This window comes from Phocoena sinus, chromosome 4, assembly GCF_008692025.1.
Source record: "Phocoena sinus isolate mPhoSin1 chromosome 4, mPhoSin1.pri, whole genome shotgun sequence".
NCBI lineage: Eukaryota > Metazoa > Chordata > Mammalia > Artiodactyla > Phocoenidae > Phocoena > Phocoena sinus.
In genome coordinates this window covers 113,774,000-113,787,317 of record NC_045766.1, presented here as the reverse complement: position 1 = coordinate 113,787,317, position 13,318 = coordinate 113,774,000, and positions in this window count along the sequence as shown.

Genomic DNA, 13,318 nt, shown 5'->3' with positions numbered 1-13,318 from the left:
GGGGAAGCTGGGAGTAAAAGAAAGGTGAAAACTCAGTGGGGAAGATTGCGGAAAACCATAAATGTGATCCCTTCCTGACTTGAGTTTTCCTTCACAGTTGGTATTCGTTTGATTCAATCCCTCAGATCCCCAAGGACAGAGTGTTACAAAAACAGCATCAGTGGCCACTGCGGCCTATATCTCAGGAAGAGGAGGGAGGGGAAACTGCATAAATAAATAATGTAACAGTGGAACTGGGCAATTTTCTGGCCTTTGGGGACCACTAGAGATTGCCGATTTGGACTGCACAGAGCTCCGGGGTTATAAAACAGCAAACCACAACATGGTGTCCACATGAAGCCTTTCATCGCAGTGTGGCTGGCCAGAAGTTGACTGACCAAAACTCCTGCATGGTAGAGCACAGCCAGCGTGGTCTTTGGAAATCCTAACCTCACTCCTAAGCCCACTCCAGGGTGGGCTCAGGAATCCTCTGTGGCTCCCCAAGGCCAGTCTGAGGATTCTTGTCCATCAATGTCAAAGTTTTCATGAATCTGCTGCAAGACACAAAAAAGCTACACAAAAGGAAGAGTGTGTCTTCCATAAAATTCAATTTATTCATGTGAAGCACTGTCTTTTATTTTTTTTCTACTTTTTAAAATGAAACTGTTCTTTCTCTTATGAAATTATAGTGATGGTAGATTATATATGTTGTTTACTTTATGTTCTTTGCTTGGCAAACTTATATCAGGTCCCAGACTTATTTTTGAAATTTCACTGATCCTTGAAATCAAATGCGGTGGGCACTGTTTTAAGGTGTGCGAGAGGGATGAAACCTCTGGGATCTCCCACTACACCAATGAGGCTGCAATGTTTATACCTGAAGAAAGAAAACTTCTGAGCTATCTGGAAGGTTTGGAGATTTGAGGCATTAGCCCGAGGTTCACATTTTGGATTCTCATCTTGTCTCCACTGTTCAACTGTGATTCAACAGGTTTAAAGGAAAAGCTCGGTTTGTTAGTACTAAAAATACAAAATTTTTCAAAACCTAAGACTCATCTAGAGATACTCAAATTTAACTTTTAAACCTTGATAAAATAGAATGCCGTTCTTTTATTTCTTTTCACTTCGAAGAATGCTCAAGGTATTCACTGCAGCCTAATTTTACTGGATACTAATTATGATATGAGTGGGAATAGGAGGTCATTGATAACTAAGCTAAGTTTCTGAGTACATACTATGTGCAAACCAGTTTTTTCATGTATTTTCTCCCAACCTCACACTGCAATTTGAAAGGACAGAGACATGCTCCTTAAAATGGTAGTGTAAATGATAGAATTAAGAAGGATTTTGACATCCAGTAAATCTGATGATGAATCCTAGCTCCATGGCCTTGGACAACTAATTGAAGTTTTTCCTCACTTATAAAATGAAGCCAACAGTGATAGAGTTATTACAAGAAATACATAGTATAACAGGTGTGAAGTATCCCATCAAATGCCTGGTATATAGGAGGAACTCAATATTTCGCCATACAACTTTATCAGATTTATGATTCTTGTAAGTGGCAGAGCTGAGAGCTCCAGCATCTGGCTCACAGTCTATGATCCTTGCACTATAGCAAGAATAACTGGTTCATTGAGCGACTGGGCTCAGTGGGACATAAACCTGACATTGTTGTGGTTTTCTCCATTCATTACCTTTAAATATTCATCAAAGCTCCCTCTCTCCTCCCTTAATGGTACTCAGGGAGTACCATTAGACTCACAGATACAAAAATGTCCAGTAAATTTAGTCTGGTCAGTTTAAATTCTCAATATATCCCTTTCAGACCGTGACCTTGAAGTCCCTCTATTGCCACATCAATATTTATAAGACTTACTTTTACAGCCAAATTTAGGAATACCCTCCCTGCTCTGACCAGCCTGCTGTCCAAGTGTGGAGACATTCAAACAATGCTCTGAGGATGAAGAGGAGGTATAACTGCACTGTGTTCCTGCTGATTTGGCACAGTTCCTGTCCAAGTTAATTTTTTTTCTCTTCTTTAATACTGAAGAACAGGCGTGTATTTGTGATCTATTACTATGCAACAAATTTACCATGAATGGGGAGCTTAAAACAAAACACATTTATTAACTCACAATTTCTGTGAATCAGGAGTCTGGGCATGACTTAGCTGGGTTCTCTGACAGGGTCTCGCAAGTCTTCATTCAATGTGTCAGCTGGGTATGCAATCTCAGCTGAGGCTTGACTGGGGAAGGATATGCTTTGGTTAGCAGAATTCAATTCCTTGTGGCCTTATGACTGAGGGCTTCAGTTTCTTGCTGCCATCAGCCAGAAGCTGTCCTCATCTCCCTAGAGGCTGCCCTCAGTTTTTTGTCACCTGGGCCTCCCAACATGGCAGCCCATAACAAGGCTGCTTGTTTCTTCAAAGCCGGCCAGGGCGTAAGAGACTCCAGCAAGATGGATGCTAGAATCTTATGTAATGTATCATGTAATTACACACATGCAATCACATGTATCCTGTCAACTTTGCCACATTCTATTGTTTATAAGCAAGCCACGGCAGAGAAGTAAGTCACACACAAGGAGAGAGAACTATAAAAGAGAATGAACATCAGGAGGTGGAGCCCATGGAGGGCTTCCTAGAGTCTATAGACCACAAAGGCATATCAGTGAAATATAAGGATCCATTCATCTCTAGTGAAAGTGTGAGCTGAAAAGAAACTCAGAGCTCTCCACCAAACAATACACAACAGTTCTGGGAAGACTGGGAAACACAGAACAGCAGAGAAACTAGTGATTCACGGTAAGGAAGTCTATATTCATAGTAAACCTTGCCTCTGAGCCCATTGAGATTTATTCTCTTCTTAAAGGAGAGACTTCCTATCTTAAAGGTATTTTGGATCTCTATCCCTCCACTAGAAATGGTCGTATTTTCGCAGAATTAACATGGTAATTTTGAGAACTGAGTAACAGAGGGAGATTGTACCATTTTGGATCAGTTCCAGTTATTCATGAATATTTGATGGTTTCATCTAATTACTTTACCATTTTATTTATTACTGAGTGTATAGTAAGGAGTGGAGTTAGGGATGAGGATAGATTTAAGAACATCATAGGGGGCTTCCCTGGTGGCACAGTGGTTAAGAATCCTCCTGCCAATGCTGGGGACATGTGTTTGAGCCCTGGTCCAGGAAGATCCCACATGCTGTGGAGCAACAAAGCCTGTGCACCACAACTACTGAGCCTGCACTTCAGAGCCTGAGAGCCACAACTACTGAGCCTGCGTGCCACAACTACTGGCGCCCATGCTCCACAACAAGAGAAGCCACCACAATGAGAAGGCCGCACACCACAACAAAGAGCAGTCCTTGCTCGCCACAACTAGAGAAAACCCTCAAGCAGCAATGAAGACCCAACGCAGCCAAAAATAAATAAATTAATTAATTAATTTAAAAAAAAACATCATAGGAAGGTACCAACCTTCTTAATCATATGGAGGTCATAATCAAAACCAAGGAGCATATGTAAATTATCATGGAAATGGAATTAAGTGTAAGAGTGTTCACCCTCTTAGGAAAAAATCGTATTTTCTATGTTAGGGACACTTTTCTTTGGGTCCACTTCTACTACTAAGACACAAATTTTTTCTAAGGTTATTTAAATAGCTAGAGTTTGTCTGAACATAGAGAAGGTGGTATGTTTTCACCTCTTAGAGATTCTTGAAGAATCCTTTAGATAAGTGAATTTTTTTCCCAAAATATGGTTATTTAAATGAAAACAAATTTAACTTAATTTTTGCTCATTTAAAGTCTTTTTCCATAAATAAACTCATAAAAATAAAATTACTTTGGTATAGTAATGCACTATTCTTGCTTCAAAAAATGTGTTCTCCATATTTTATGAAGACTTGCCTTATCTAATTTCAGATAAATTTTTAATTCATTTTTCTACTCCTTATTATATATACTTCTGACTGCAGATCTTTAAGTCCTAAGGTTTAAAATGAAGCATTGGCTCTTAATACTAAATTCCAACGGTCTTTCTCACCCACCGGTTTATATAAAATAACATATATGAAATACTACACAAATGTTATTAGTTTAAAGATTATACTTTTTTCCAGAATGAAGGAATTCTTTGAAATATCTGAGATCCTAAGAAAATAATACTAACAAAACATAAGAATGCAATATGTGAGGATCAAAAAAATCAGAGTGCCCTTGCATTTTTAACATTTATTTGTTTAAAGCCAAAATTTTGATGTAATGTGTTTTTAATTCATGTTGCTTCAAATTCTTTTAGCAACTCAGGTCTGAATTCTATGTTAAATCTGAATATTTTATTTTATTGTTCAATGATAAAAGGATCTAAGAAATAGCCACTTGAAAGAAGACAGAAGCTACAGGAGCATCTGGTTTAATTTATAGCTCTTGTTCATTATCCTCATAGGAAAATCTCAGAACATATGTGGCAAATGCTTCTGAGAAAAAACCTTTAACCTGAACCTGAATTCAATATTCTGAAGTTATGAACTAAAGTTGTTTAAAGTTAGTAATAACTTTCTGCACAGCTATCTTTTTAATGTAGTAGAGTTCTATCTACTATGTTAGCTTTATGTACAGTTATCTTCCTAATGTAGTAGAATACTTTGGACACTAATAATGTATAAATATCTAGGGACTTGGATAACATTATAATTTTTGCCTGATTTGGTTTTATCCAAATTCATTTTTTCCCTGAATTATATGTCATCAACATAAAGATTAAAGCACAAAGTCAATCATGAGTCACTATATACTGGTAACAAACAGTTTAAGAGAAGAGTTAAGGCAAGAAAAAAAGAATGATACCTACATCAAATTCCTAGCTACCTCCAGGCAGAATGAGGGCAAAATGCCAGTGGTGTGGCTGACCAGGAGTGCTCCTGTCTTGGTATTCAGTGCAGTATGTTCTGTGATGTATTGTGCATCCCCCAAGCTACCTGACTTCCTATAATTAAGACCTACACCTACCAAATCCAGTACTAAATCTCCAACCCACCTATCCAGTTATATAGAAATCAATTAGATAAATAGATGGCTAGAAAGATGTGCACATATGTGCGTAGGTATGTATGTCAATTTGTCAATTGCTGAATGGTAACCTGTAAAACAGCATTATTATTATAATTATTTTTTAAAAAAGCAAAGTAAAAAAATTAGCAGAAAAAAACTTCTCTGCTCTAGTTTAGCATTATATTTTAAATACATTCTGTGCAAATAGGCCTTAATACATTATTTCTCTTTACGTCTTTATATCTTTGTCCTTTATATTTATATATTGTATTATACATATATAATATATATGTCTGTGTTTACATATTTATATGTATACATATATATCTGAGGAGTTTTAAAATTTTCACATGATCCCACCACTCTGGCCACAATCTATTCATTTAGGAATGGGAACCGGACACAGGCTGAACCAATTAATCTATCTCCAGATTTTAGAACTTTAAATTCAGAGAGTCAACATCAAGTGGGCTTTTTTTCTTCCATTTGAACTAAAAGTCAGTTTGCAGTAACAGAGAATGAAGTCAATGTACGAAGAGAAAAAAAAGAAGAAAAAAGGTTTTTCTGGTCTCAGCTGCAACCCTGCATGTTCTAAAGTTAGCTGTTTAACTCTTTCTTGGATTCCATCAGGAAATAAATTCTTCCTTTACCAAAATGCATTCAAGATGCCTTTCTATTATTTACAATCAAAAAATAAGAAAAGATAATGATAGTTCTTCTTGGAAACATTTCCTTTGCTATTTTGTCAGTGTAATTTCTGTTTATCCTCAAAATCTCAGCTTTGACCACCATTTATCTAGAAAGTCTTTCCCAAACTGCTAAGTGTGGGTCAATTTTATTTTCTATATACCAAATCCTGTACCATTTCTGTAATTCCTATTATGACTCAGTATTGTAATTGCCTCTTTGTTTTCTTTATCTCATCTAAATACACTGAAACAGGGACCATATTGATTGCACTCACTGTTGTTTTCCCAATGCATAATGAACCACAAGGGACATAAAAGATAACTGTTTAATAAGAAAAATATTAAAGGAAGTAATAAGAGAAAAATGTTTGATTTCATATTGGTTTCTGCCAATTTATGATTTTTTTTAAATGTGTCAATTAAGATTTTAACTCAAAGCATAGGCTGTCAAACAACTAATACGTGTTATATTACCATTACTAATAAAACCAATTTTCCAGGAGAAATAAATGAGATGTTAACTTTATATAGAGCTGTTTTAAATACTATCTTTTTTTTTTTTTTTTTTTTAAATAAATTTATTTATTTATTTATGACTGCGTTGGGTCTTCATTGCTGCGGGCTTTCTCTAGTTGCGGCGAGTGGGGGCTACTCGTCTCATTGGGTGGCTTCTCTTGTTGCGGAGCACAGGCTCTAGGCACGCAGGTCAGTAGTTGTGGCTTGCGGGCTCTAGAGCACAGGCTCGGTTTTTGTGGCTCATAGGCTCAGTCGCTCCACGGCATGTGGGATCCTCCCGGACCAGGGCTCAAACCCATCCGTGTCCCCTGCATTGGCAGACGGACTCCCAACCACTGCGCCACCAGGGAAGTCCCAATACTATCTTTTTAATAAGTGGGGCAGTTGAAAATGCTAGTAATAGAGATCTACAGTACATCTTAGTTTCTGTTTATTAAATCCCCCAAGCAACTCTCTCCAAACAACAATACCTATAGAGTAAGAATGAAAATTTCCTTTGTCTGAAATTTTTTCTGAAAACCAAAACATAATTTGTGCCTCCTAAGTGTTAGGGAGCTAACTCAAAAAAAAGTTGTATGCTTTGTTTTCCAAGAAAAACAACACTTTTTAATGAATTGAACAAAGCACACTCAGTTCACATGAGACTAACAGTTGTTCTCAACACTCTCGAGAAGCTGCCCTTTCAGTGAACAGTTTGTCTTGATATGAAGCCAAGGAAAACAGTTGTGCTTAAAATCTTTGCCTCAAATGTTTCATTATTTAGAACATTTTAGGGGGTCATTTATATAATAGTGTTTTCAGTATACTATTTGAGTTTTGTTTATGGTGATTCTTGGAAAATATCTTTATAAAGAAAAGATTGTTAAGGATGCTTCTCAGCTGTATAATCTAATACAATGTCCTGAGTTTCACTGTATTTTTAAACGCTGCCTGCATTTCTACATACATTTGTGTACGTAGAGGTTTAATTGTATTCTTCTGTTCACTATTAATTACTCATAAAGTATAATTAGACATTTATGTTTAAGCAAACCATAATAGCCTGTTATGGTTTTTCAAATGTAATGTTTTGCATTAAACAAGCCAAGGTATAAGTTGAAACATAGACTACCTAGATTTACTCACACTAACCTAAACAGTAAGACTCACACTTTAGTTATCCTAGCACAAGGTCTTATACATATATTACTTGTCTCCTGCCAATTTCCATAGGGATACTATAAAAATGTTAATTCAGTCTATAAATCACATTAATATGTTTAGAAAAATTGAATTGTGCAGGTCAATGTAACATAGGCCTGTATGGCCTATTTATTCAGGATGGATTTAAGATATAATGCTAAAACTGTAGCAGGGAGGGTATTTTTCATTTATTTGTTTATTTATTTATTTATTTGCTCATTTAATGTAATACTCCTCTGCAGCTCACTATTCAGCAGGTGACAAAGGATGGCTATTGTACCTGAATGAACCCACCTTTCTTTAGAATTTGGACTAAGATTACTCCTTAGCAAAATTTTATGCTTCCATCAGTAGGAGATGAGTGGAGCGCCAGGTCCCTTGTATGACTGAGGGGACATGCCTGCAACCCTCCTTCCCTTACTCATAGCCTCTCCATAATTCCCTGCCAGAGATCATCAGAACTCATCTCACTGAGCCCTCATCTGTAACCATGACACTCAGCACACATAGACCAAGACTCCCAGCTTAACCCTGATCCACTAGATTCTCATCAACATAGGATTCTGTTCATCTTTTCTAATTCCATCTCTACGCCTCCCAGTTATTAAAACCCTTTTGGGATGCCTGCTGGAACTCAAGATCGAATCTCAGCAAAATCTCCTCTAAATTCAAATTCGTCTCAATACCATCTCTTTTCCTTCATGTTCTAGGGAAAACATTTATCTTTACTGAGGACACAGATTCCCCTGCAGCCCTCAAGTGGTGGCTGTTTTTCTCCAATGCTCTTGGTACTACTAGACACAGGATTGGGTCTCCCCCTTACTACCCTTTATAATCCTGGGTTTTGAATTTCATGTCATTCAATTTCACCTTTTACCATCCCACGTCGTAGCATGATTTACTACACCAACCCCACCACACCCCCACTTTATACTTTGAAAATTGCAGATTCTTGGCCCATTGTCACTCATTCTTCTCATAATTCTTAGTGAATTCAAATTCATGAACTTATCCTTTCAGTGTCCTGAATTCTCAGTTCCTTGACATTTTTCCCTCTGGTGTCTCCATCCTGTCATAACCACTTAATCACAGTCATATAGTTATTTTTTTGGACCTGTCATTATAATAATTGTAATTGTTCCATAATATCAATCTCAAATAGAGATTGATAATACGCTCAGTCTTTTAAACTCACCATTTTATATGCCAAACACCAACTCCAACGTTCCTTTTACCCTACTGTAAATCTTTGGATACCGCCAACATTTCACTATCCTCATCTTCATCTCGTCCTCTCTTTCCCAGCTTTAATTAGATGGCCAATCATCGTACTTACTCCTTTGAATATATTCTCAATTTCCCTTTCCCTGTCTTTTTGAGAACCAGTATGGCTGAGCCATAGCCCTGGTTAAATCTAACTCTCCACGTATAATGCGTGAACCCATGCTGGTATACATAGTGGAGAAAAGTAAAACGAAACAAAATCAAAGCACGCACAAATTGTGCAGAATTATGTTAGCTTATATAGCCACTGATCTCCAATACTTCCAGGAAGTCATCGAACATATTTTTAGTCCATTTCCTCACCTTCTCTGCTAACTATATTAGAGCTTCTTCACTCAAGTCTCCAACAATTCTCACTCTTACAGACTGACACTGTGTAATAGTATTGAGTTCTCCACAGAACAGAACCAATAGCATACATGTGAGCATATTTATTGTAAGGAGTTGGCTCATGCAATATGGAAGCTGTGAAGTCCCAAGATCTGTAGTCAGCCAGCTGGAGACCCAGGAGAGTGGATGGTATTATAGTCCTAGTCCTACTATGAGTCTAAGTCCAAAGGCAGGAGAAGACTAATGCCTCAGTTTGAAGACAGTCAGGCAAAGAGAAAGAATTCTTTCTTACTCAGCCTTTTATTTGATTCAGGCCTTCAATGGATCAGATGAGGCCCACCAACATTGGGGAGGGCAATGTGCTTTACTCAGTCTACCAATTCAAATGTTAATCGCACCTAGAAACACCCTCACAGACACATGCAGAAATAATGTTTAACCCATTTCTGACAACCCCATGGCCCAGTCAAGATGACATATAAAGTAAACCATCACACTTTGTTTCCTCCTTTATTGAGAAAACAGAAGCAATCAGAAAAAAAATCCCTACAACTGCTACCACAACATTCACTCACCAACAAGACTTTGTTCCAGAAAACTCTGCCTTTATTCCTGTCGTATTTGGATGCTATGTGTGCTATGTAAGTTAAGGCAAAATTTTGCAATCGTACAATAAATCACATCTACCCTTGCGTTCTAAAAGGCACTGCTTTGGCAATTTTCTCTGCTGTTTTCTCAGTCATGTCTTTTCTCTTAAAGTGGGTCATTCTCATCCTCATTTAAATGTATGCTTATTTCTTTCTTAAAAGAATAAAATAAACTAAACTCTTTTAACCCCATTTTCACTTCAGTATTTGAAATTTCCCACCATTTTTGTTCTTCAAAGCCAAATTTGTTGATCACTGTCTCCAATTACGCTCCTCCCATTCTCTCCTAAATCTACCCTAATGAGTTTCTGCCCTTCTGCTGTACTGAACATGCTCTGCATAGCCAGACCCTACAGTTTTTCCTTAGTTACTGGCAGCATTATTCCTTTGGGTGCGTCATCCTTAGTTTCCCTCTTTTATGAAAATTCCCCATATACCCAGAGGAGAGCTATTTCTCCCCATCTTCCTCTTATCACTCCCTTCAGCTTCCCAAAACTCACTATTCTCTTGCTTAAACTTTAGCAAAAGCCTCCTAAATTGTCTCCTTGTTTCTTTCCTTGCTGCTTTCAGAACGGTCTCAATGCAACCTGCTGAAAATACTCGACTAACTTCCAATCCACTCGAGAGTAAAAGGTAAATTGTTGATCTTCATCTGCAAGGACCCATCTCCACCACCGACTCCTGTCCTCCCCTGCTTTTCTCATTCACCTCCCTCTAGCCGCACTGGTCTCCTCTCCTTGAACTTGCCAGACTCTCTTTTACCTCTAGATCTTCACATTTGCTGTTTCCTTACTGAGGGCATCCTCCAAATGTTGGCATACTAGTTTCCTCGTTTTCATCAGATCCCTATTTATAAATTACTTTCTAATATATCCTTATTTAGTCCTCGCATTTAAGTTTTTGACACTTTCCTCTTCCTCTCCACAGTCCAATTCTCTACTTACTTTCTCTCCTAAGCACTCATTACTATCTAACATACTCTATGTACTTACTTACTCATTTTGCTTCTTGTCTATCTTCCCCACCAGAAATAAAGATTCCAGCAGGGCAGGAATTTTTCACCTAGAAGCATAGTGGAGATACTCAGTAGCTATTTGATGAACGCCCTTTGAATGAGAGAGTGAATAGCAAATGTTAAGATGGTACCTGACTTTTGTTTGAGGAAGCCATTGAAAAGCAAAGCAAGAGATCCATGTTACTCCTTTTAGTCTTTCATATGGAAATCTGTCACTCAAATAGCTTAGGAAGATTCCTACAATCCTAAAAATTCTACAGATCAGTGTTTTTCAAATGTTTATGAGGAAAAGAATCATTGCTTGTTAAAAACACAGGTTGCCTCACTCTGTCCCCATAGAGTGTGCTTCAGTGGGTCTTTCATTTGCATTTTAACAAGCACCCCTTTGATTTTAACAGTTCTTTAAGAAAATGCTGTAAGTTCAAAAGTGATTCAAATTGAGTGACTTATATAAATGCAGAGTGGATAGGAAATTCTTCATTATAGTTAACATGCTGAGTTAAAGAAAATGGGTCTGGTCTACATTTCTAGTGTGCATTCTTCCCAGGAGAGAGTTTAAAGTGGAACAGCAATTTGCAAAACATACTACAAAAACTCAGCTTGTATTCGTCCTCAGGGGATATGAAGATTTGGCCTTTAAAAGTAAGATCTATGCCAAAGCTGTTATATAAAAACAATTGTTTCTTTAAAACTTCTATTTATGAGCACTATGGAAAACTTCAACTCACTGGCTGCAGAAACGGTTACTTGGTTCCTGGTGCCTATGAAGAGCTAATACTAGTCAGATGTGCAGCATTCCATTCAATGAGAATAATTATCTTGTCTTGAATCGGCAAAGAACTGGGCTCATGATAATCCTCATTATAATTGTGACACTCAGTTCTTCTCATTTCTACCTGATTTTCCATGTACTTCTGCCTGTAGCAAAGATATTTTGCTGTGTGTTTCCTTCAGAGTTAATTACCTAACTCTAATAAGTGGCATCGTAATAGATGTTGTGTCATCAGCATTCGGAACTGTATTCTAGCTTGAAAAGAAACAAGAGTAAAGACTTCTTCATCCCACCCCACATTCCCACTTATTAATTGACCTTTCTTCCAAATAACCGCAAATCAACTAACGTGGTATACATTGCAGATAAATTAACAAATGTCCACGTAACACAGCGTGTCTATCAAGAGAAATTTACCCACTTGTGATGGTTTCTGTTTACACCAGTATTTGAGGGTTAAGGCCTATTAATATTACAAAAACAAAGTAGATTTTTTCTTTTCTTTTATTCTTTATAAATGTGTTAATCCAAAAGAAATCATATTTTTCTCAAAAATTCCAAAGTCAATATCTAGTTATTCAATAGTTCTCTTTTCTTAGTCTAGATCATTTCAAATACAAGAATGAAATAGATTAAGGATAGACTAGGAGTGGGGCTTATGCTGTTTGTTTCTGTGGTTGACACTCCTCTGATATTCTGAACTTAGTAGTTTCAGATAGGTTATAGCAGAAATGCAAGGAGAAACATAAACTGGCTTAATATTTACCTTTTGTTTCAAGAGTGACTTTTGGAACTCAATACAAAGGAAATCATTTTGAGACTAAGAATACTTTAGGGTACCAGAGTCTACCAAACAAAATTTGAAGTCATAGGCTATTAGTCGGCAAAAAATTGATTTTATAATAAACAATTTTCCTTCTTCGCAGATTTAGTAAAACTCCCATAGGTTAGGCACTAGGCAGGAGAGAGTCAGTGGAAAGAGTAAACGACATCACTGAGGTTCTCCATGGTGGTGCCTCTGCCCTATTCTCCCTGACTAGTCCAGGAGATAGGGGAAGGCTGAAGGTAGAGAGGTCAGTGCGCTATTTCCTGTTGCCTTGGGGAGAGAGAAAAACCAGCAGAGATCCATCCCATTTAAACAAATCAACAAGTCTGGATATTTTTTGTGACTATTACAGATATTCAAAGCAGCTCGTTTGCCCTTTTCTTGTTTGCCCATTTCCGTCCCCTTCTAACTTTTTTTTTTTTTTTTTTTTTGCTGTACGCGGGCCTCTCACTGTTGTGGCCTCTCCCATTGTGGAGCACAGGATCCGGAAGGGCAGGCTCAGCAGCCAGGGCACACGGGCCTAGCTAGCGCTCCGCGGCATGTGGGATCTTCCTGGACCGGGGCACAAACCCGTGTCCGCTGCATCGGCAGGCGGACTCTCAACCATTGCGCCACCAGGGAAGACCCCCTTCTAACTTTGAATGAACCTAATTATAGGAATGAGATCACTAGGCAATTTAAACTAACTTCTGACTTATGCTGTCCAAGAATTAAATAGTTAAAGAGTGACTAGCTCTCTACCCGCAGTGGCCGCCGTAGCAATCCTACAGGCAGATCATGCAGGCAAAATAATATCTGAAGAGAGAGTCAGCCAGTCTGCGCGCAATGGAGAATGATGCAGAACCCAGCCTCCTGCCTTAATGAGTCACTGATATTCTTCCCCCTTTTTCTTCTTTAAAAACTGTCGTGGCTGAGCAGAATCTTCAGAGCTAGTTCAGGACATTCTTCCCAGATTGCCACCTTTTCTGATTAAAGCATCTTTCCTTTCTAATGACACTTGCTTCTCCATTATTGGCTTTTG